This window comes from Pteropus alecto, unplaced genomic scaffold (genome assembly GCF_000325575.1).
Source record: "Pteropus alecto unplaced genomic scaffold, ASM32557v1 scaffold12, whole genome shotgun sequence".
Lineage (NCBI taxonomy): Eukaryota > Metazoa > Chordata > Mammalia > Chiroptera > Pteropodidae > Pteropus > Pteropus alecto.
Genome location: NW_006432669.1, coordinates 12,315,280 through 12,334,691, shown reverse-complemented (window position 1 = coordinate 12,334,691; position 19,412 = coordinate 12,315,280).

Sequence of the window (19,412 nt, the reverse complement as noted above, 5' to 3'; positions counted from 1 at the left end):
TCACGGGTCCATGTGCTTGTTTTTCTGCCAATATCATGCCGTTTTGATTACTGTCACTTTGTAGTATAATTTTGAGTTGGGCAAAGTGATACCTCCAGCCTGTTTTTTTTTTCCTCAGGATGGCTTTGGCAATTCGGGGTCTTTTGTGCTTCCATACAAATCTGATGATTTTTTGTTCTATTTCTTTAAAAAATGCCAACTGGATTTTGATGGAGATTGCATTAAATCTGTATAACGCTTTAGGTCATTTTAACTATGTTGATTCTTCCAATCCAAGAACATGGAGTATCTTCCAATTTCGTGTCTTCTTCAATTTCTTTTAATAGGGTCTTATAGTTTTCATTATATAAGTCCTTCACATGTTTTGTTAAATTTATTCCTAGGTATTTTATTCTTTTTGTTGCAATTGCAGGAAGAATTATTTTTTCTACTTCTTTTTCTGACACTTCATTTTTAGAGTATAGGAATGCTATGGATTTTTGAACGTTGATTTTGTATCTAGAACATTTATTGTATTTGCTTATTGTTTCTAGTAGTGTTCTTGAGGAGTCTTTAGGTTTTCTATATAGAGAATCATGTCATCCACAAAGAGTGGCAGTTTGACTTCTTTGTTTCCTATTTAGATGCCTTTTATATTGTTCTCTTCCATGATTGCACTTGCTAAGACCTCCACTGTTATATTGAATAACAGTGATGATTGTGGACAGTCTTGCCTTGTTTCTGATCTTAGAGCGAAGGTTTTAGTTTTTCACCATTAAGTTTAAGTTGGCTGAGGGTTTGTCATATATGGCCTTTATTATGTTAAGGTACTTTCTTTCTATATCAATTTTGTGAAGCATTTTGATTATAAATGGATGCTGTATTTTGTCAAAGGCTTTTTTCGCATCTATTGATATGATTACATGAATTTTTAATTTTAATTTGTTTATGTAGTGTATCCCATTAATCGATTTGCATATGTCGAACCATCCTTGTACCCCTGAGATGAAACCCACTTTATCGTGGTGTATAATCTTATTAATATGTTGCTGTATTCGGTTCGCTAGTATCTTATTTAGGATGTTTACATCTGTGTTCATGAGAGATATCAGTCTGTAATTTTCTTTTTGTGTGTTATCTTTACCAGGTTTTGGTAACAGGGTAATATTGGCCTCATAAAATGAGTTGGGAAGTATTGCCTCTTCTTCAGTTTTTTGGAAGAGTTTGAGAAGAATAGGTATTAAATCTTCTTTGAGTGTTTGGTAGAATTCACTGGTGAAGCCATCTGGTCCTGGAATTTTACTTTTTGGTAGGTTTTTGATGATTGTTTCACTTCCATACTGCTGATCTGTCTATTTAGATTTTCGAGGTCTTCTTGATTCAGTCTAGGAAGGTTGTATTTTCTAAGTACTAGTCCATTTCTTCTAGGTTATTAAATTTGGTGTTATGTACTTTTTCATAGTATTCGTGTATGATCCTTTGTTTTTCTGCGATGTCAGTTGTAAATTCCTCTCTTTCATCCCTGATTTTGTTTATTTGTGTCCTTTCTCTCTTTTCTTTCATCAGTCTAGCCAAGAGTTTGTCAATTTTATTAACCTTCTCAAAGAACCAGCTCTTCGTTGCATTTATTTTTTCTATTGCTTTTTGTTTGTTTGTTTGTTTTAAATTTCATTTATTTCTGCTCTAATTTTGATAATTTCTTTCCTTCTGCTGACTTTAGGCTTCATTTGTTCTTCCTTTTCTAGTTTTTTAAGATGAAGTGTTAGGTTGTTTATTTTGGCTTGTTCTTGTTTTTGGATATAGATCTGTAATGATATGAACTTTTCTCTTATGACCTCTTTTGTCATGTCCCCAAAGTTTTGATATATTGTACTATTATTATCAATCATTTCTATGAATCTCTTGATCTCTCTTTTTATTTCTTCTATGACTCAGTTATTCTTCATTAGCATGTTGTTTAATCTCCATGTATTTGTGGTTCTTTCTGCTTTCTTTTTATAGTTGATCTCTAGTTTCAAAGCATTCTGATCAGAGAATACGGTTGATATGATTTCAACCCTCTTATATTTGTTGAGGCTATCTCTATGTCCCAGTATGTGGTCAATCCTTGAGAATGTTCCATGTGCACTAGAGAAGAATGTATAAGCAGTTGTTTTGGGATGGAAGGCTCTGTAAATGTCAATGATGTCCAGTTGGTCTAATGTATCATTTAAAGATGTTATTTCCTTATTAATTTTCTATTTGGATGATCTGTCCATATCTCACAGTGGGGTATTTATGTCCCTTACTATGATAATGTTTTGTTCTGTTTCTCCCTTTAGTTCTATTAGTAATTGCTTTACAAACACTATTATTAATAAGTGTTATGTCTTCTTGGTGCATGATTCCCTTTATCATTGTCCCTCAGTATCTTTCTCTACCTTTTTTATTTTGAAGTCTATTTCATCTAATATTAGTACCGCTACCCTCGATTTTCTCCGAATGGCATTTGCTTGAAATATCATTTTCCGCCCTTTCACTTCGAGTCTATATTTGTCTTTGGAGCTGAGATGTGTCTCCTGGAGGCAGCATATGGTTGGGTTATGTTTTTTGAAATATTCTGCAACTCTGTGCCTTTTTATTTATGAGTTAAGTTCACTTACATTTAGGGTGACTATTGAAATATGAGGTCTTCTTATAGGCATTTTATCTCTTGCTTTCTGGTAACTTATTGTTTCCATTGCTTCCTTGTTCTTGTGTTTTTGTTTGTTTGTTTGTTTGTTTTAATTTTGGTTGGCTTTTGTTGGTTTTCCCTCTGATTCTTCTTGTTTTATGCTATATACTTCAGTTCTGAATCTTTGGCATGTGGTTACCCTTATGAATATTAAAAGGATAGTTGTATATATACAGTCGTCCCTTTTCTTCTGTGTGTAGAAGTCCTATGATAACCTAATGGGTTTTCCTTTATAAGTTACCATCTTCTTCTCCCCAGCTGCCCTGAGAATTTTGTCTTTGTCATTGATTTTTGATATTTTTAATACAATGTGTCTTGGAGAAGGGCTTTTTGTGTTGAGATAATTGTGTGTTCTGTTGACTTCTTGAATTACAAGCTCCAGCTCATTCCTTAGATTTTGGAAATTCTTATCTACTATTTGTCTGAAAATGCTTTCTAGTTCCTGCTCCTTTTCCTCACCTTCAATAATGTCCATTATTTTTATGTTTCCTCTCCTGATGGTATCAGCTAGTTCTCGTATTTCTCTTTTATTATTTTTTATTCTTCGGTTTCTCTCTTCTTCCTTCTGATTTATTTCTAGATTTCTGTCTTCAGTATCACTGATCATTTTCTCCATTTGGTCAACTCAATTTCACAAGCTTGCTATTTTTTTTTTAATCTCCAGAAGATCTATTCTGTTCTTTTTGAGAGTTTCAATCTCCTTGCTCTGCTTGTCTAGTTGTTTTTTTTCAATTCCTGAAATTGTTGGTGTGACTCGTTTTAGAACTCACTGAGTTTTTTCAGAAGTACCATCCTGAATTCTCTGTCATTTAAGTTGCATATTTCTATGTCTTTAAGCTTATTTTCTGGAGAATTTTCTCTTTCTTTATGAGATGCCTTGTCACCTTGGTTGTTCATAGTGTTTAATGGACTATTTCTCTGCCTGGGCACTAATGGAAGTGTGTTCTGCTTGTTTTCCAGAAAGAAGATTATATAAAGGTCTCTCTTTAGCCTGTTGCAAAGTAGGCACTTTTCTTTTGGTTTCCAGTAGGTGGCGCCTAAGCTTTTTGGATCCCTGCTTTATATAATGCCTTAATAATGCCTTTTTTTTTTTCTTATAGATGTTTGATTGTGCTCACTACTCTCAGTCTCAGTCTCTGTCAGTGTTAGTGACAGATTCAGTAACATTTGCTCAGATTACCCTGGGGCTCCGCGGTGGTCGGTCTTGGAGGGGGAGCGGGGAAGGGCCCTCTGAGTTGGGGGATGGGAGCTGTGGCTCAGCCTCATTTTTGTGTCTGCAGCTGGTAAAAATCAACTGTTTTCTCTGCTGACCGCTTTTCTGCTTCTGCCCTGATGACTGGGCTCTGCCACCGGCTGCATGAAACTCACAGCTCTCCTAGGCAGAGCTTTTCAGGGACTTCGCTGCACCGTCTTCTCTCCCCCTCTCTTACAGGGAACTCTGGCAGCTGCCGAGAGGCAGCTTCTTTATTTCTCCCAGTCCACTATCTGACATCCAGAATTCTGACCTGTGGTAGCTCTTATGTGCAGATCCCACGCTCAGACGTGCTGGTGTGCAGTTTGGGTGTTTTTGTTGAGTTTTAGGTGTTCAGCTTATTGTTCTTTCAAGGGGAGAGATCTGGGGATGTCACTCACTCTGCCATGTTTCTCCAAACCTCACTTTTTCAGGTCTATATTTCTTATTTCTACTTGTTAATGACAATTATAGATTGAGTTTTCTAGAATATTCTCATAAAAATTAAGCTGTATGATAAATATTTGATGAATTTTGTACACTGTCCTTTCAGACATTTAAGAAATATGTACTACTCAACATCAATGCAACTGTTAGGACTGTTAAATTAATTGGAAATACAGCTATTCCAAAAATAAATAGAAGATCCTTTATTAGAAACTTAATGCTAGTTGGATGGTAGAAATAGACAACTTCTAAGGAATCTCACAACTTAATACTTGATAGTTTTAAGTTTAAATGTAGACATTATGGCTTGAATTGCTTGAAACAAGAGTTAAGATAAGGCCTTGAATGTAGGTAGGTTTTTTTGGCGGGTGATACCAGGGGTCAAGAATGAGGGTGGAGAGTGAGACACAGAAAGAGGAAAGGACAATGTAAGGTTACATGTTCAAGGTCACACGCCTGTGAGCAATATGGACTTGATTCTCCTGGGAGTTCCTCCTCTAAAATTCTCTGACTAGGGAAAAACAGTCTCTATCCTATACGGGCTGAAGGTTAATACCCAAGGGCGTTAGCTCCTCTCACCTCCAGGCTGCAGTAACCCCAGTAGACTCTGCAGCATTAGAGAAACTCCAGAGTAAAAAGTAAACAAACAAACAAACAAACAAACAAAAATCAGATGTACTTGAGGCGAGAAGTTATCAATGCAGAGTGAGTCTAAGAGCTTTTAGAATTGTCTACTACAACTATGGCTGAACTCAGAGGTGGGTGCAGGAGCTGCAAAGTGGCACACCAGGAGGATAATGATAGGCATGGTACTTATAACATGACTTACTCAACAGCACGAATGAAAACATGACACCCAAATATCACCCAAAGGGATTTCAAATATTTTTTCCCTTATGAACAACAGTGAGAAAAAATAATATGATTCTACTGGACATACAGAGACAAAAAATTGTGAGGTACTCTTTACCCCTCCTATGTACAAAGCAATCTGATATTTTCTATACTATGTTACGTTATTCCGTTCTCTTTTGTTCTTTTTAATTTAAAAAATGCTATTCATAACTCTCTAAATTAATTTCAAAACCCATAGTTTGGAAAAACACTGGTTGAAAAGATAAACTAATTTACTAGAAGTTGAAAAATAACATATTAATATAATTAAAATTATGTGATCCGGATTCATGTATAATGAAATTTTTATAAATAAAGGTCGTACTATCAAGGTCAGTTAAGAGTTGACTGAATTCTTAAGAAACCATGTTTCTTGGTTATGAATTTCACTGTCAGTATTTTATAATCTACAAATGAGTAAAGAACATCTAGCTCCCAAGAGTATGAGTGGAGTAACAACAAAGGACTGAATAATGAGGTGCTGTGTCTCCTCTTTTTCCCTCAGCTGCTTTGTTTCCCACTGTCCCAATTCATGTATATACAGTGAGAAGACAGTATATACATTCTGCATAGGTGCATGCATATATACAGAGCCAGCTGTGTGTTTGTTCTCAGGATCCTTTTGCATTTTATGTTTGTTTCAGGTTTATTGTTTTGACGGTTGCCATTTTTAAACTTCTTTTCTCCTTTCATAAAGAAAGAGCTTTTAGTCTCCTAAGAGCAGAACTCTATTATGATAATCACCTTTTAGAAAAGAGAAAATTACCTGTAATTTTTATGCTCTGAAGGTGTGTCGTAATAATTCAACCACCCAACTTACTCACAAAATCAATTTTTTTTTAAAGAAACTACTTTGTTCTTTTCTATTTGTTCGTTTTCTTTGGAGGAAATGAGAGCCTAAGAATCTGGGAAATCCCACCAAGCATCTATGAGCTTTGGCTACATCTTCTTACCGTCAGCTATTGTGTTTAAGGATATCACTGCCACAGGAATCCACAAGCATTGCTGTTATAATGAATTCTACTAAAAGGGCACTATTAAAGCATAAGTGACCAAGGGGATAGTGACCCTCACATCAGCCATAAACTTTCCATAAGCTTTTTCAGGTATAGGAATTTGCTGGTGTATCAGCCCCTCTGGGAGCCCCACCCCTACCTCAACACTCCTGTCAATCTATTTCATATGATGTAACATGTATGTCATATGAAATGAAAGTTTGGCGATGAAGTAACTTTGGGAAATGCTGCCGACTTCATGAGGATTCGCAAAGCACATTAGCATTTTAAAATTTCTGAAAAGTCTCAAGGTTAAGAAATTTGTTTCACTATTTTAACCCAATATTTCCCACATATATAATTTTATAAAACATCTTTTGATCTCTTGAGAGACAATGGTTAATTGCAAAACTCAGTATGGAAAATGGTTCTAACCAAAGTGCCCTTTTGTTTCTTCATGGGTACCCTTAACATTCTTGTTTCTATGATGCTTTTTTATTTCTCTAAGTTCCCTTGGAAAACTTTCTCATCTCTTCAAACAACAAACCTTTCCCTCCTGGATAATTTCCTTATTGTTTCATCATTGTCAACTTCAGTGATATTAGCTATACACCACACAGTCATGGTTATTTATATATGCAAATAAAAATGTCACAATATTGATTCTTAACCCTTGTTCTTTGATTCACTCGGTGTATCAGTGTGACTTTTCAATCTCCAGAGGCGTGAACCCCTCTCCTTTCCCACCTCCATTCAGCAGTTTTTGGATCAGAGTTGAAGCTGAATGGAGCTGCATATGGAAAGGAGTTTCACTTACAGTGAGAAAGAAGACAGAATATAGACAAGCATTTTGGTTAGTACCTTACTTCCCTGACTATAATCTTCATTCATTCATTTCAACATCGTCTACTTCATGCCAAGCATTATGTGTAATGTTAATTGTTTTAGTCCTCACAGCAACCCTATAAAGTATGCCTTGATTTCCTCATTTTACAAATAAAATAGGCTCAGATAAATGAAGTGGCATGCTTCAGCCAAACAGTAATATGTGGCAGAGCCAGAAATCAAATCTAGGTCATTTTAGCACACAGCTTTTCCCCACTATAACCTGCTGCTCCTCAGTATTGATCATATCTTAGGTGCTCCCAGATTTCAGTGGCTTTCACTTCTGACTTCCACTTTACCAAGCCTGTGCCTGAATGTTCGGCCAAAGAGAAAACACTTTTATTTTTTAATCTTAACAGTAAAGCGAAAGATGTAAACTCACCATGTGTTTCTCTAACAGATATTGATGACTATAAAAATAATTGAAAATATATACGCTTGAAAACCAAAGCCTAATAAAAAGGATATAAATTAAAGTTTCTTTAGATAATACACATATTTTCTGGACTCAAAATATATTCTTATGGCTGTCATTAGTGCAGAACCACAGTAGGACTTAAGAGATTCTTGAAGAACTTATTGCAAGAGACAGAATGTGTTATCCCAATGAAAGACTTCACAGTGACCATGAGGAGCTAAGGTTGAGATATAGTTTATTCTGAGAGTAGCTGTTGCATATTAGGACAGTCATTACATACGGTTAGTCATTATGTATTGGGTATCTATTGTGTACAGATTGGTGAGTAGTTAAAAAGGAAGTATCCACTAGCACTTATTGCTGTGGAATAAACACTGGTTAATGTTTATGCCATGTTATAAAAACATTTGAATATTAAAACATCAGTCCACTGAAATACTGATATGAAGCAACAAATCATAATTATAATAGATACTTGATAAGATTTTATTGTTTAAAAATAAGATGCAATTTAATGAGGGATATAATAATAAAATGGCTACTAACAATATATTTTTTGAAGAAAGCAAAAAATTAAAACTTTTCATTTTTTTAAGTGTGTGTATGTGTGTGTGTGTGTGTGTGTGTGTGTGTGTGTGTGTGTACACATATCACTACACATTCCCCAAGAATCGTCGTGGGGTTTAGTAAGACTCTTTTAAGTATAAATGTTATTAAATAAAAATATAAGAGCTCAATAATTTTTAGTCTGAATATTATATTCTAGTAACTGCTAGTTGCACTTTCTGTGAACTATTTAGAAGGGATAAATCTATGCCAAATAATTCAATCTTTCCTTTTCTTTTTTATAGACTCTGTTAAAGCATGGTGAACTTAACTTGTTTTTCTTACTCCCATATCTAACAAAATTTATCCTTTTCCTTCATGATTAACAAAGTTTTTGTATTTTAAATAATTTATACAAAGCAGTTCACATTAACGATTTAAACAAACTAACAAACAAAATATTTGGTTAGATAACCTTTTTGGAACTATCAAAGTAGAAGCATAATTTATAATATAACAGTTTGACAAAGAGAAGTCAATCATTATCCACTTTCGACAATATAAGTACAAACTTAAATGTAGTTTTTTATTATGTATATAATTGATTGCTTTTTCATGGACCATGAAATGTGTTCTGTCCCTATCCCCCACCTGATTGTTCTGGGATGGCAAATTATAATTTTTGAAGGGTAAGGAAGTCCTAGCAAGCTCTGTTTTCATGCAGTAATATGGGCTCACAATTGCTCTTGAAATAGCTCATAAAACAAGCTCATTATATGACAAAGAAACACCCTGCATAAGTATGTCTTTCAAAAATATCTAAGAAAATGTAAAGTCAAAGGATGAGGGTGGGGAAAGTGTGTACAAGATAAAGTTAAATTCTTCAAGAGGGAACAGTTCCGATAATTTAAAAAACATCTATTTGAGCTCACAGGAAGACATTTGCTAAATGAAAGTTTCCCAACTTCCTCATTCCTCGATACCTCATTCCTCGCACATTCCTCAACCTCCTTGTTTTCAGTACGTTTTTCAATTCTGAGTTTTTTTCAATTCTGAGTGATAGCAAACTATATTTCCTTCACTTAATGCAAGAATGGATGGCAGATAAGTATACTCATTATTTAAAAATGATGTATATTGTATATCCATGGTTTTCTTGGCTATTCATTTCTGACCTGATTTCTAAATTAGAACATGATTCATTTAAGATTGGGGTGGATTCTTAAACTAGGGGCTTACAAAAAAGGTAACCTTTTAGTTTTTAGAATATTATATTAAACTCTGGAATACTGTATCCAACTCAAGTCATGTTCATAGATTTAATTCCTTTTGATAAACATTTACTGTTTGCCAGACCCAGTGAGCCTGGTGCAGGGGCCTCTGAGCAGGGAAGCTCTCAAAATGGCTGTGTCTCTCAGGACATCTCTTGAATTTGGTCTCCCATCATCAGGATGGGCCCCTGACTCTTTGCTCACCATAATGTGAATGGCCTTCTTACCTGCTTTTTACTTTCTCCAGACCTTCGGCAGGCCCTTCTAAGGAACTGACTCTTGCCCTAACAGGTTTGCTTCGCTATCAAGGCCTCTTTTTTTTTTTTTCCATTGCCGTAAACTTGACTTCACACGTATCTCCCACTTGCTGATTTGGTCCTTCCATTTTGCTCTGACCTACAACCACTACCACTCTGCTCTAGAATTTCAGACTTTTAACTTGGCTTCAGGTCCTTGGTTTTATGCTGATTACGAATCTTTTAAATTTCTAAAACTATTAATTCAGCTCTTTTTTTCTCCCATGATACCCATTCTGATTAGTCTGCTACAGCCATGGTTTCTAGAACTACTTCAAAGCTGATATCTCGCAATTCAAATTAACTCATGTTCTCCCACCATCTTCACTCAAAGGAACTTATGTTTCCTTCTTTAGCTCTTATTTTAATCCTTGACACTAACACACTAATCCAGAATTTTAGTCATCCTTCTTTATAACTCTCTTCTTTACATCCAGTTACCGAGTCCTGTCAATTTGCCACCTACTTATCTCTCCAATAAGTTTCCTGCTTTCCATCATCATTACCTCTCAAATTTAACTAAAAACTTTTTTAGTCTACAGTGTTCCTTGCTCAGCCATAAATCTAAAGTCATTCTCCATCCTGTAGTCCCTATTAATATTCTAAATCAGAAATATAATCTGCCACTTTACTACTTAAGTTTTGCTTGTTTGCATATGTACTTATCAATCACCTATTTATATGCCAGGCACTGTGAAAAGGTGCAGGGTTATCACAATAAACAAGATAGACATGACTGAGTCATACTCTTGATGGCTTTCAGAATCATATCTGAAGTCCTTATAATGCTTGAAATCTATGGTCTGCCCTTGAATGTCTATTGAAAAAATGGGAATTATACTGGGCAAGATTTTCTTTCCCCTTGAAAGTACTCCACAGTCCACGCATAGCTATATAAAAGGCAGACAGAAATTATATGGTATAAGACATAGGGTCTAGTGCTGCCATTGTGATTGTCACAGAAGATTCAGGCACTTAATCAAACATGCAGATATCTGTCACCAACTACCTTTTAAGACTATAAAATAACTTGATATCTTACCATTTCCAGTATTTGGTTTGAAGTACTCTGAAATTTCTAACTCTTTTCAATGAGAACATACTCTTTACTAATATTGTGACAGAAAATAATTACAAATTGAAATGCATTACTTTATACAAAAAAATCTATCATAGATTGATTTTTGTTTTGATAATACCATTACCTAATTGACATAACTTACAAAATATGTTTAAAATGGAAGTATTTGGTATAATTTTTATAACTGTAGGATATATATGTCCTGCTCCTTACTGAATTCAAGTAGATATCACAGTTAGATGTTTCAATAAGAAGGTAGATGTATTGGCCACATTTCGCTGTGTCCCTGGCTACTGGTGTCCAGCTCTCACAGGAAGTCCTTGGTTAGTTCCACAGGGCAGGTACCGTTTTTTAGGATACACTCACTGAACTTGACTTAGCTTGTTTTGTTTGTTCTTTTGTTTTGTTTTGTTTTGTTAAAAAAGAGTGAAAAGGAATGGAGGCATATCTTAGGCAAGTTTCTGGAAAGATTTTTTTTACTTAAAATTACTTTTTAGAATATCCCTTTTATGAAGAGAAACAGTTGAAAACAAAATACATTTACAAAATCTAATTCAAAAGCCATATTAGTTTATATTTTGAGGTTTTTAAAGAAGTGCTTTAAATTCATATTGCGCTTCAATATTCACTGAGTTACCATTACATGCAGGAAGGTGCTGGGGCTATAACAGAAATGTAGATGCTTTTTGTGTTTTTCCAGAGTTTAGTACCAAGCAGGGGAGATAGATAGTGACAAAAGAATTTTTAAAAAGTACAGCAATTATTAGGGAAATACAGTGAATACAGTTCATATCACGGATACCTAACTCCCCGATGAAAGACTTCCTGGAGGAGGTGACTTCTAAACTATGGTCTGAAAGGTGAGAAGCCATCCATACAGATCAAGAATTGAGGAAAGCAGAGAGAACAACATATGCACAGGCATGGAGCATAGATGATGGTTAAGCTGGGTCTATGAAAATGATGAGTATTACCACAGACAAGTGGTAGAAGGCAGTCTAAGCAGGTAAACAGCAACAAAAAGGCCCAGGGGAGTAAAGCAGATTGGTGTGTTTAAAGATCTGCAGGGACTTGCTACCATAATAAAATATATCAAAATAATGGTATATATTTTATTAGTTTTATAAAGGCATACATTAATAAACACAAAGTATAAATCAGAAATTCATTTTTAAATAGATTGGTTTGGGTAAAACTACATATTTCTAATTCTGAAGTTCATGTGTCAGGGGAATGGGGTCAAAACAAAATAAATCAGTACACACTAATTGTTTTAGGGGTTTTAGAGGCTAAGAGAGTCCTTAAAATTGACATCGTGCGCACCACACACACAGAATTGGCCTTTGATGATTACTTGTGTAGTTTCTTCATTTGTCTAGTTTCCTTTTTGAAGAAAGTTCTGACTTCTTTTTCTTTTCCTTTTTTTGCTTGGATAGGCTCAATGGCAGGCTAACTACAAATAAATAGTACAGAGCTTTCAATTTTGAACTTCAAGCTTTTTCTCAAAACCCAAGTTAAAAGCAGAGGCTTCGTGAAATCAGATTACTTATTTTAATCCATGAACTCATCGATTCATGAGAATCTATTATTCTTTTATTTTATACTAGAGGACACCATCAAAATAAAAATGTCACAGCTGGAGTGGAGCAGCACTAAAATAACTTGAGCTTTGAGTGGTTATTTAGCCTCAAAATAAAAAGTGACTAAGCTTTTTATTTTCTTTTGTTGCCGTTAACTAGTTTCATCTAATTTGTAAGCCAAATTTGGGAAGACCTAAAGATAACAATTTTTGAGGTCTAAGATGTTGTTTCTTTATCAATTATGACACTAATGTGACAGGCAGAAGTAGGATTAGGTATAAAACATCGATTCAAGGTTTCTTGTTTACAGGTGCTTTTCATTCTGAGTTTGCAAATATCGGTGAAGGATACAAAGATGAATGAGTATCCAAATACTTGAATGCTGCAAGTATTTAGAGGAAGGGAAGGAATGACACATGTACCCAACATAGAAGGTCCTTTCATTCTTCTACTCAATTCACTTATTCATTCATTCCATAAAATTTTTAAGACTATACTAAATGTAAAATTCAGTGGCAGATATTGAAGACACAGAAATGATTTAAAACTGAAAGGGATATTAAAATAATGGTTCTCGAATATTGGGGAATGTATAGACTTATTTGAAAAGCTGATAAACACCGTGGATGCAACATACACACATAAATTCAGGATTTTGAGGATGCCTTGAAGTCTACCTTTGAGCTCCTCAGGATTTATGAAAACTGTTTAATGATTTTTTAATTTCCAGTTCTGTTCATTGTTAGAATTTTGTCATCCAACCCAAGGTTTTGTTAAATCTTATTATGGGAATTAACTTTGCTTTGAAATTTACCCCTAAAATTAATATTGGGCCAGATCTTCCAAACACATCTACAGTCCATATATCTATTGCCCATAGTAAGGAGCCAACTTACTCAGTAAAACGAGCATGAGCGCCACCTAACGCCCAAATGGAGTAAATATTGGTAACAACAGTAGTATACAACAGAATTAGGGTATGTATCAAAGGATTTAGGGCTGTTACCATTTGGTTGGTTGATTGGTTGGCTAATTGGTTCATTTCTTTCTAAGTCCATTTCTTTCTAAGATTTGTAAACTACCATTACATTATCATATTCAGTTATTTTATTCCACATCACAATCCGTTGAGTTAGTTATTACCATCTGAATTTAAAACTAAGAAACATTTTAAAGATAAGAAACATTTGTAAATTTGTCTTTTTATTGGTTGCAAAGCATGTAATTTACACTTTTAGATAAACTTAATTTTATAACAGTTTCAGATATTCAAGATAATTGCAAAGACAGTATCAAGAGTCCCCAAATACCCCACATCCAGTTTTCCCTAAACAATAGTATGGTGCTGTTGTTATAATTAATGAACAAATGTGGATGCATTATTATTGACTAAAGTCTGGATTTTGTTCAAATTTTCTCAATTTTTCCCTAATGTCCTAATGTCTCCATCAAGGATACCACTTTACATTTGGTAATCATGTCTCCTAATGCTTTATATAGCGGTTCGATTTACATTTGAATTTTATTATTGTAGCTTTTTGTTATTTTTCAAAATCTTAAAAAATTTTTTTCAGAAAACACTTTCCTCTGTTCCTTTGGTAATGCTATATAACTATTTAAGCAGAATTTATGGAGGTTTGTATAAACATAAATTATCATTATTTACTTTTCATCTCTAAAATTTTTAAAGGGATTAAGAAAGAGAATGACCAAGATATTTTGATAGAAGGACTGATTTAGTAAAAACCATAAGAGTGATGTTTTCTTTTGGACTCTAATAGTTCCCACTGGTTGTGTTTTTTAGCCAGCCATTTACCCTTTGTTTTCAGTTTCTATGTCTGTGGAGTAAAGTGAACCAGAAAATTTCCTAGCCATTATATTATGGGAAAATAAATAAAATTGACCACTGTTTTCCCAATAATTGTTAATAATCAGAATGTTTTATATTGGATATGAGGGAATGCTTATTATATACCAACTTAAGTGGGTACACATTATTATTATCGCCACAGTATATGTAGATGATGAGTTTTAGAGAAGCAATTTGCCTAGGATAATACAACAAATAAGTGATGGGTTAGAATCCAAAGCCTGTGGCAACACTACTTTCAGCATCCGTAAGCTGTCATGATGTTGCTAGGGCTCCTCTAATGACCAACACTTCAAGATGAAGTTTCTCTTTGTAGTCCCATTGCCCCAAGCATGTGAGACCATATAAAATGCTGTAGATAAACTTGGGTTGCTACCCATGCCAAAGCAGATGTGCCGAAGTCTCAAGGAAACCTATTTCCAATGCATTAAGTCTGAAATGCATTAAGTATGAGGCATATTCACAGTTTTACCCTGTTTGCTAATATTTTAATTAAACATATTTTTATTGCTTTAAAAGTCTTTGAGAGATATGCAGAAATATTGTCACCTGGGAGTAAGATGGAATATTGCGTTTCCTTCTTAAAATTGAAAGGTAGTATATGTGTTTGTGAATGTGAAGGCATTTGTACAATGCTGGCTGGCTAAAACCATCTGCTGGGAAAGAATAGAGCTACATAAACTACTTAGCTCCTGCAGTATTGATAATTCATAAATACATATGTGAAACCTAAATGACCTTCTACACTTGGTTCTCAGACTTTAGAGGTGCATTAGAAATCCTAGAGAAGGTTAAAAGTCCCAGTGCCCAAGCCTCATTCCATACTTGTTAAATCAAAATCTCTGGAAGTGAGATCCAAAATAGCAATTTTAAAACTCCCCAAATTGATTCTAATGTGTAGCCAAGAGTTTTACATTGTAACTGAGGAGTTTAATGTTGTTACTATACTTTTATTCTTGCAGGTAAACTTGCCTATGCTGTTTATTCTAATAATATAAACAAACAAACAAAAAGGTATGGCTTACAAAAGAGGATAATAATTATTGGTGTTTAATAATCAAACGTAGTTTTTAAATTTCTCTTTTGCTTACACATCTATCAAATACATTTTTTTCTGTCTGAGGTATAGAAATTTTTACACATTATATGAACTAAATTTTCCCTGAAGAAATTCAATTCTCAACAGTAAGGATAGACATCATTATAATATATGCCATTTTCTCATAGAGGAAGTTTTTATTTTCATTATGTGATCTGCAAGTGGAAAATCATATATTTGCAAGTTTTATTTTAATTTTTGTAAAATTGCAAAATAATAATTTCAGTATCTAAAATTTTGGAAGTGATATTTGCTGAGCATATATATTTTCTTAAGGAAAAAAAATGTCTTTCTTTACTTAACTTTGTAAGCTTTCAAGTTCCTTGAAGGAAAATAATAAAGTTTTTCACTTCTTTGTATCATCCGCAATGCCTAGCGAGTGTTTGGGATTGAATTGTTATGTAATAACCTTTGGAAGAAAGGGAAGGGAAGGGAAGGGAAGGGAAGGGAAGGGGAAGGGCAAAAGACAAATAAGTCCCCACATTTTTAATTTACTTTTCCTTTGAGGAATGAAAGGCGGTCCTTGTTTTCTGTTCTTTGAAATTGTGCATTTTCCCCATTTTTATCAAAAACGCTCAAACTTAGGGATATTTTTGTTGAAAGGAAAGTTATTCTGTTGATTGACTTTGGTCCTTGGTCTTGAGAATAAGATTCAGATAAACAAACAAACAAATAAATAATAAATTTCTGATAGTTTATATGGATTAATTCATAAATTAGTAAATACATACTTCATACTATTAGAATTTTTCATATATCCTTTCATCTCTTTTCAAAGGATTTCATTTCTCCATGACATTTTAAATTATTTTCTGAATATACAATATTGTAAAATTTCTTTTGTAATAGAAATTTTTTTCCAGATTATTTATTATTTTAAGATCTGCATTTTGACAGAAAACAATTTCTGTTAGTCAACAGGAAGAATTAGTAAGTCAATAGGAGTATTTTTTTAGTGGTAGTCTAAATAAGAACCTCTAAAGCTTTGAAATTGTAGCAGTTAACAGACTTTATTAAACATGAAGCCATTAACAAGGAATGCCTTTATATTAGTAAGAAGTTGATTTCAATCTGTGCATTTAAACAATAAAGATGTATTAAGTTGACTAAGTAAAATATCACAGAATGATCTGTGATATTAATGCTGTAAGGAAGTATTTCCTCAGTATCATTGGCTAGAGAGCCAAAGATTGCATGTCAGAAAAGGGCTTCTAATTCTTTTCTACATACTAGAATGAAAATAAATACTGATTAAAAAAAAAAAGTCAATCACTTTCTTAAATTCTTTAAGTATCTTTATCATCTTTTAATTACACTGTTACTCTTTATTATAATAAGCAGTTTCATATATATTTAAATTATACTACATTGTTAAATGATATACAAACTGTCCATATTTCTGACACAACGTGGTGTGTTTTTCAACTGCTAAATTATGTACTGGTTATTTCTAAATATATGCATGTTTAACTTAAATACATTAATTGCTTTAAATCAATTTATTACTTTGAAAAACAATTCTTAAAGCATTTTTTTCTGCACAAAAGTAAGTTTTAGATTCAGCTTATAGGCTTTAATAATAACACTCCTACAACCTGGGTCAAATTTAAATCTTCTATTAGATATCAAGTGTATTTAAATTATTTCATACACATTAATCAGTGCCCTGTTAGAAGGCAGTGGTGACGTTGAGCCAAACTGCTGTACCCCTTAGTAATTTCTGATAGTGTGCCGTCCACCATAGGATTCCAGGCATGCCCTCCTAATCTCTTTTTCAGGGTTCTATTCTTCTCCATCAAAAAATGAAAATAAGATTACAAACTCATTTTTCTCCCTAACTCTAGAGTTTCAATTATTTAAAATTTCACCAAGTTTTATTTTATAAAAGTCCCTATATTTCATATCGTGTTTGAAATTATATGTTACCATAGCAGTGATGAGAACCATTTTTTTGTCAAATATTTTATATAAAGTGAAATTTATCTAGAATGATACTTCTAGATTGTTCAAAATAAACACAGTAAGACATTTTTCCCAAAGTGCTATTTGTCCAAGCATATTACTTGAGAATGTGACATTTTGACACCATCAGACTGGAGGCTGAGTCCTCTGATAAAAGGAAAAATGCAATATATCCACAGAGATATTTTCCTTGTTTACTTGCACCTTGGGGAAACAAGGAGAAATTATAAAAGCTACATAGATTACATGAGTTGAGTGTATTCTTACTAAGAATCTTGAGCTTTTGAAATTATAATTTAAAACAGTAAGTGTTTCTTGTGAGGGAAATGTTGTTTATTAATGAAAGTACAAGACAAAAAATGTGAAAAATTTTATATAGAAGAATATTTTATGAGAAAACTTTGTAATACATGTTACTAATACTGGTAAAGGACGAAGTACTTATTTTTCTTCCTCTTGCCTAACAACGTGTATAATAATTTTATTTTAATCTCCTTACTATTAAAACAGTTAAAATTTTTTTCAAAAGCTTAAAATATTAATCACATAAATCTAAGAACAATGCTTAAATGCAAACATGAATAAACAGCTAACTGGCTTTTTCTACAATAGACTTTCTCTTTTAATTTGGACATTTTGTCTTGCTGAAATATAACCATTTCAACACAAGTTGGTATTTATTTATTAACTTGTTACAATGTTAATCATGTTTTCAGTTTGACTGGGACATTCCAGAATTAGTAAATCTACTTACTGAATTGTAATGGGTATGTGGCATCGTTTTTGACACTATAAGCAATGCAGTGGTGACCAGGAGGTGTGGGAAGGGAACTGATTTTTTTGAGTGCTAGTACAGGCCTATAGTTTATCTCATTTGATTCCGCTAACAGCTCCAAGAGGGTATTATAATTATTATTTTATAAATAACTTCAGAGAGGTTAGTTAACCTGACTAAATTCACATAGCTAGTGAAAAGAAAGACTTAAGAGTGACAGAATAAACAAATAAAGGAATGCATTGACTGAAATAACTGAAAAGCCCAGAGGTAGGAATAGCTTCACATGAGGCTGTAGGTAGCTACAAAATTGATGCTACCATGAACTTGGCTTCTCTTTTGTTCTCTTTGGTTTGCCTAACCAGAGTTGGCTTCCTCAGGCTCAACAAGACTCCCTGCAGCTCCAGGCCCTCGTCACAGTGCCAAAATGGCACCAGTTGTTCACTGGAACACTGAACAGCAGGTTCTTGAATAATATTGTTTTATTCGTAGGAACTTAACTCTTGTTTATATCAGTTAGCTTATGGTAAAACTGGGTTATTATATATTGTTTTGCGGCAGTTCTAAGAACCTATCAGCGATGTTGAGGACTCACTATATACACTGTTCACAAACATACACCACACTGTCTTGGGGAAAAGAGGGTCTCTTGTGGCTCTCACATAATTTCTGAGATCTGCTCTCTCATTGGCTTGCATTGGATCACTTTTCATTCTTAAATTATTGCTAATAATGGAGAACTGACATACCCTTGCCACATTGGACCTACTCCTGGCCAGAGGTGGAGTCGGTCTCACAAAACTTTCAGGGCTGAGAATAGATACAAATGAATTGCCTGAAACATAGTGGTACTGACTCGAGAACATCATCATTAAGTAGAGAGTGGAGCTAGGATTGCATATAAAGTCTGTACCTTTTAGAGTATGGAACCACACTACCAAAACATAACCTCTGCTTTTAGTCTACAACTGACATTCAATGAATAAAGGCCAGGGACAGTAAACAGCCTGCAATGCACAATACAGCTCCTCCTCCAAAGGAATGATCTGACCAAAACATCAGTTGTACTAAGACCGAGAAACCTCATTCTATATGATCTCTCAGCCTCATTGCCTGCCTTTCTCTTCTTTTGTCTTTAAAGCAACAGCCACCTTGACTTGCCTTCCTTCAGTAACTCAAATGCACCAGAGTTCTTTAGGCTTTAGCCTCTTTGCATATTATTTCCACCCTACCTGGATGCTCTCCCTTCACCCATCCAATTATAGTTCTCCCACTGCCGCTCCCCGCCCCAACCTAGCCAAAGCCATTTCTCTTTCAGAACTAAGCTCAAAGAATATTTTCTCAAGAGAGACTCCCAGAATGGTCAGCCC